The sequence below is a fragment of the Alligator sinensis genome, unplaced genomic scaffold (assembly GCF_000455745.1).
Source record: "Alligator sinensis unplaced genomic scaffold, ASM45574v1 scaffold1131_1, whole genome shotgun sequence".
Classification (NCBI taxonomy): Eukaryota; Metazoa; Chordata; order Crocodylia; family Alligatoridae; genus Alligator; species Alligator sinensis.
The window spans coordinates 68,147-74,501 of NW_005842218.1; positions in this window are offsets into that span (position 1 = coordinate 68,147).

Sequence of the window (6,355 nt, forward strand, 5' to 3'; positions counted from 1 at the left end):
TTTTTCTTAAAGGGCCAGAGATTGCCTGGGCAGGGCAGCCATGGGGGTGGGGGGGAGAGCAAGGGGGTGTTGGAGGACTCAAGCAGAGTCCCCCATGCGTGGGGCAGTGGGAGGTAGCGGTCAGAAATTTTTATTTTAATGTTTTTACAAGTGCCGGGAGCTGGGGCAGCTATTGCCAGGCTGGGAGAGGGGTGCGGGATAGGCCTGGCTTAGCTATTTCGGAGATTTGGCGATTTGGCTGCTGCTGAATCTCTGAATCAGATTCAGCCGAATTGAAATGGGACAGTGATTCGAATCACCAAACTGAATCACTGTCCTCCGAATCAGCTGAATCCAAATCTGAAGTGAATACTAGCCGTTTCGCACAGGCCTAATAGTTATGTTATCAGTAGTAACAGAAGTTGTGGGGAGCGGAGGATTAATGTACAGGCTTAGGAGGAAAGATCAGGAATTTACTTTTTTCCCTATTAAGCTGATAAGACAATCAGGAAAAGATATCAGAATCCCAGGCTGAAAGAGGAGGCTGGATGGATAGCCACATTTAAATTAGAGAGGTAAATATGCTTAATATTACCACGGATTTCATATGTCAAATCCTGTAAGCGGATATGATCACTTAAGGACAGTTTGTAAGATAAAGAGTTGGCTAGAGCTTAGCGGAGAGTGGGAAAAAAGGGAAAGGAAATGTAACATTCTCAAGGAACAGCCAGAGAGAACCAGAAGCAATCAGTGTCATAAAGCCCAGGGAGGAGCTAGCTAGACAAAGATGCGAATAACACTGCTAAAAGCTACTGATATCATGGAGAATGAGGCTTCAATGAAGAACTGTAGATCTTGGAAGAAGGACATGCATAATGAAGGTGGGAGAATGCCCAAGAAGGAAGCTACGCTAGAGTTGGAGAAACAGAAAGAAGTAAGCAGCACATAAGATGACTGAACTTCAAGGGCAAAAACTGGATGATAGTTGGAGAGGCAGGTAGTGTCAATATTATGATGCTTTTTCAAGGTAAGGGAAATCAGAGTACACTTGTATTGTGCAAGAAAGGAAACAGAGAGAAAGGAGAGATTAAGCTAGACAAGAAAGGGCACGAGAGAGGATGGAAGGGAGAGGAAGACACACACATATCTATTCACTCACTGCCTGTTGGAAATATTGGCATTAACATGAAGATAAAAATATTTTTATATAAGAAGTTAACACTTTCAGTAGCTCCAGTTCAATACCTTAATGGATTCTATTTTATACACAAATGTTCAAATCACCTAGATCTGTGTTCCCAACCTAAAACTATCTATATCTATCAGTATCAACATCCTGTAATCAAAATTTATGCAAAACTCCCATTGTGTTCAATAGCAACTTTGCCCAGGGCTCAGGAGGCTGAATGCTGCTGTTAATATTTTGAGTGTATTACATTCTGTATTCTGTCCTTTGGTTCAGTTAACATATTAAATTTAAAGCTGCCTTATGTCATCTTGCCAACATGCTAGACAAATATTATGACAGCAAGTAAACATGAAAAATAAAAAGGCAGGCTGTAACAGGATGATATGTAAGTTGGTGCTTTTAGACAAATAGGAAATTAATATTAGAGACCAATTAAACTTCATTTCATTTGGAGTGGAAAATAATTAGTTCTAATAGGATCTCAGAGGCATCACAAATGTTTTCTTTCAGTCAAGCAAGGCATAGGTAGTGCGTGCAGTCACTAATCATTCTAAGTAAGCCTGTATTGCCCTTGTCCACAACTGTATTCTTTCCAGGTTAGGGTCTAATTCTGCCTTATTAATGAATAGTCTTACAATTGTTAGTGAAACTATTTTCTTGAATAAGGCAAGCAGGGTTTGGCTCTTACCATCTATACCTAGAAACAATAATAAAGAACTTGAGTTTGTCATTTCTTCTACAGGTGTTTACCTGGCTCAATAAATTTCACACAGGCCAGTGAATTACATGGTTCATTTCTTTCATGTCAATGAAACAGTGGGTTGGGCCATACTGGCCAGATGAAGTGAGATATTTGATTTTTATGCTACTACCTTTCTTTCTTTTTTTTTTTTTAGCAATTTAATCTTTTAAAACACTTTTTTTTTTAGGTTCTCAAAGGTAATTTAGCAAGAGATGGTAAAATCTTAGTTGTAACAACGTGGCAGGCAGGAAGCCTGAACAACTATCAACAGAAGTTTGTGCATTCTGAAACGAGGCAGATAAATGATATGGCTGCTGGGTGCTGAGCACAACCAAGATGGCCTCTGGAGCCTGAAGAGTAGCAAACCTTTGAGTGCCTAAATAATTATTCTTCTGAAAACCAACAGCCTCTCAATAATGATTAGATTTTTTATGAGTTACTTGCATGGATTTGTGTGCTTCCACTATGTTTTCATTAAACTTCTTGTTGCATCTGGCCCTATATTAAGGTCTTATAGTATATCAAGGCATTCTAGCAAGGTCATATAGTAAGAAAAAAAGGCAGACCTTGGTAATAGAAAGCATGAATTCTAACCCCAGCTCCACAATGTGTGTTGGTAGATGGTATATCTTCCTTAAAATGGAGGTAAAAGAACAACAGATATACTTCTACATTAACAGGTATGTTTTGTTCACTAGTGAAAATATTTAATATCTTTTCAATATTGGTCCAACCTCTTTACAGCATGACTACCTTACATTTTTAATATCCTTGTATTATTATGGAATACTAATTTATAAATTGCTGCAGTAGAAGCTCCATAACCATATTTCTCTACATACCAGAAAGAGTAAAGTCTTAGTAATAGAGCTGATTGTACATTTTTATGACAGAATGATTTTTTTTTCATGGAAAAGTGATTTATCAAAACTGAAATATTTTGGGGGAATGTACCAATCTAAATGAAGCTTCCAACAGAACGCAAGCAGATTTCGTCTCGCCAAGCTATCCGTCTGCCTGCCAACATTCCCAGCAATTCAAAAGCCCACCTGGCAGGCTGCAGGGCTGGTTTAGTTAGGCTCCCAATGTGTCTGGTTTTACAGCTCATCGGTGGGGACCTCCAGAGTTGGGTTTCCTAGGCTCTCTCCTTGGCTCCACAGGATGCTTGATGTGTATACAGCTCACTAGTAGGAGGCTTGCAAGGTGGGTCTCTCAGACTCCCAGAGATCATATTAAAAACACTAAAGTATTTCTGCTTTGGGAGTGTTTTGGGTCTCCTACTATAACATTTAACTTCTATAAAATATGTTGAAGTTTTAGCATTTAATTCAGTAGCTATTGAGCATGGGAGGTCGGGGTACAGGCTCTGAATCAGAACTTTGTAGAACTTAAATGCTGGAGGCTGCAAGTGAGAGAGGAACTGTGGAAAAAACTCTGATCATACCCAATTCCCTCTCCTTTTCAGCAGCCACTATCCCACACTGTGTGACAGGATACTGGACAAGATGAACCTATGGTCTGACCCTGTAAATAGCAGTTCTTATATTCTTATATGTTCAGTTTGAGCTGAAAAATTTTCCAGAACCTCAAATCTTTTGTGAAGTGAATTTTAGCTCTACTAAATAGCAATTTGAGACCCAGGCTGCTGCTAGTTCCTAAATAATTCCTTGTTTCTATTTCCAAGAAAAAATAGAACCTTAATAATATTTAATAAAGACAATTCAGGAATATTGGTGTACACAGATATCACTGAAGATGCTCTCTTTTGCTATGGTGCCTCAGAAATTAACAATGGTTAAGCCAGCATTGCTTATCATAGTGGCCGCTATTGTTTAGTGCAGGGGTGGGCTAAATATGGCCTGCCAGTTGATTCTGCACCAGCAGAAGCTGGAGCTGCTACCTGTAGGCTGGATAGAATCAATTGGTGGACCTGCAGGCCATGGCTCTGGCTTTGGCCTCTGCTGGTGTGGTGGGGGATGCTGGGTGGAAGCAGCCCTGCCCGCTTGCCTGGTACCATGTGGCACCCTGGAAGATGGAATCTGACCCCATGGTGCCAGGCGGGTGGGTGAGGTTGCTTTTGCCCCCGTGTCCCCTGCCATGCCAGCAGAGGCCACAGCCCTGCCAACCTGCCTGGCATCATGCAACAGGTGAGGGGGGTGTCAAACCTGGGGTATGCACAGTGGGTTGGGGAAAAAACTAAGTGGTGGGTGGAGGCATTCCATCCCCACTTGCAGCCCAGCTCTGTGGGTCTGTGAATGCCATGGTGTCACCCCCAGTGCAGTGTGACTCTCAGCCCTGTTCCTACCTGTTTGTATCAGCCAAGTTGGACAGCACAGGGGGAAGGGAAAGGAGCAGAGGTAAGGCTCTATAGTGCTGGGCAGGCTCCGGTCTAGCCTTGGCCTGGCAGTGGGGAGCGTGCGCGTGTGTGGGGAGCGCGTGCGTGTGAGAGTATGTGTGGGGAGCACACGCATGTGTGAGTGTGTGGGGAGTGCACACGTGTGTGTGCGTGTGTGCAAGAGAGAGAGAGAGTGGACATGGCCCTCAACAGGTTACCAAAACTCGTTAAGTGACCCTCCAGCCCAAATTATTGCCCTCCCTTGGTCTAGTGTCTTATACTCTGATTTTAAGTTCCTCTGAGTGAGGACTCTGTTCTAAGTCTGTACAATGCCCAGCACAATAGCTATATAGTTATACACATTATATAAAGTGGGGCAGGCACTTGTAAAATGGTCCACTATGAAACCAAACATATTATTTGTTCCTTTGTGTATATTTTAATTGTTATAATAGCATTTGAGTAAAACTCAACAGATGGAGCCAGAATGCATAGACTATAACATGTAGAGATGGATTTTTAGAGGAGCTGAGTATTTGAGGTAGTACTGGATTTCAGGTACTGCCTTCAGCAGGGAGTTATTGATATTCGGTACCTCCAAAAGTGGACCCTGATACGCTTGATATAAGGTAGATTCTTGTTTCATTTACCCTGTATAAATGATGATGATAAATGATGATTTCTTACATAGAACAAGTGACATGCAGCTGAGAAGAAAGCATGGTAAGGTGCCCAACAAAGCAGCCAACACTGCTTATTTTTTGTTAAAACTATTTCACAAAAAATAATTAAGTACACTTCATGTATCATTAACTTAGTTGCTAAATATTTCTAAATGATACAACTGTGAATTGTGAATTGGAAACAAAGTAAACAAACATATTGCATAATTGACAGTAGTGACACATCTGATTAATTCTGTTACTCAGAAAGAGTACAAACTTACAGTTTGCCCTGCCTTATGCAAAAATACCCTCATGTTATGGATGGGGGACAGTCACTGCAAGAGTTGGGCACTGGAGGATGACTTATGCATGCAGCCATAGTGCACATTCCCACAAATAATATTTTGATTATTAAATAGCTTTCCGTGCCCTTGAATTTCTGTTTTATTGCCAGGAATAGTCATCAGAAATGACATGGCTTTTCTAAAAAGGATTTTACAACGTTAGCCATGATTTGCAAAATTAGCATCCTAAAGCTACAACCTCCTTCTGTTTTGTAACCATTTATTACATTTTAATGATGCAGCCTAGTCAAACTAACTGACCTTCTTATAAATCTTTCATGACATCACAGGATAATTACTCTGTGTTTTTCCCTAAAGAACATGTCAGCAGGCATCCATCACTTTGCTTGTTTACAATAGAAATAGTATTTTTATTTTGCAGAATCCAATACACATATTAACATGGCCATGAGCACTGCTCAAGGTTTAAAGTTGTGTCAGCATTCTCTCTTAAAATTCCCAATTCCAAGGGCTTATATATCCTTGCTGAAACATGGTATTGTCAATATTTCCTTTTTAAAGTAGCTACTTAGCCAATCTGAAAAACTCCTTTGATTTTTAATTCATGAATGAAAAATGAGCACTTCCCAATTTGAGGTGAAGAAACTTAAACTGAAAAAAAACATTGTATTTTAAAATCACGCTGCTTATCTATAATGTGGCAACACACCATATACACAAAGGCTTTGAAGGAAACACATTACTGTTTTTACTTCTACGTAAGACAAAGGTTCCCTCCAATCAGCATGGGGGAAAAAGCCCCTCCTCTTTTATTTGCATGCAAAGTGGAGGGGAGAGCAGGTGATAGGTGCAGGTCTGACTTTGGCCCCCCAGGTTGGGGCCAGAGTTAGACCCACAGAAGCCTCCTGCCCCCCGCCCCGCTTCCTCTCTGCAGCTTCTGCCCTCCTCCCCACCCCTCTTCCTTCCCCAGCTTACTGTTTAATGCAGCTTGGCTCCACCTCAAGACTGGGGACTTTCCTGGGCATGGAGTACATGGAAACTCCTTCTCACCTGCCTGACAATCAGCAGTGCCAACACTGCTGCATGGCCAGGCAAGGGCTGAGCTTCCATGTGCTGTGCTCTGGGATGTTCAGACAATGA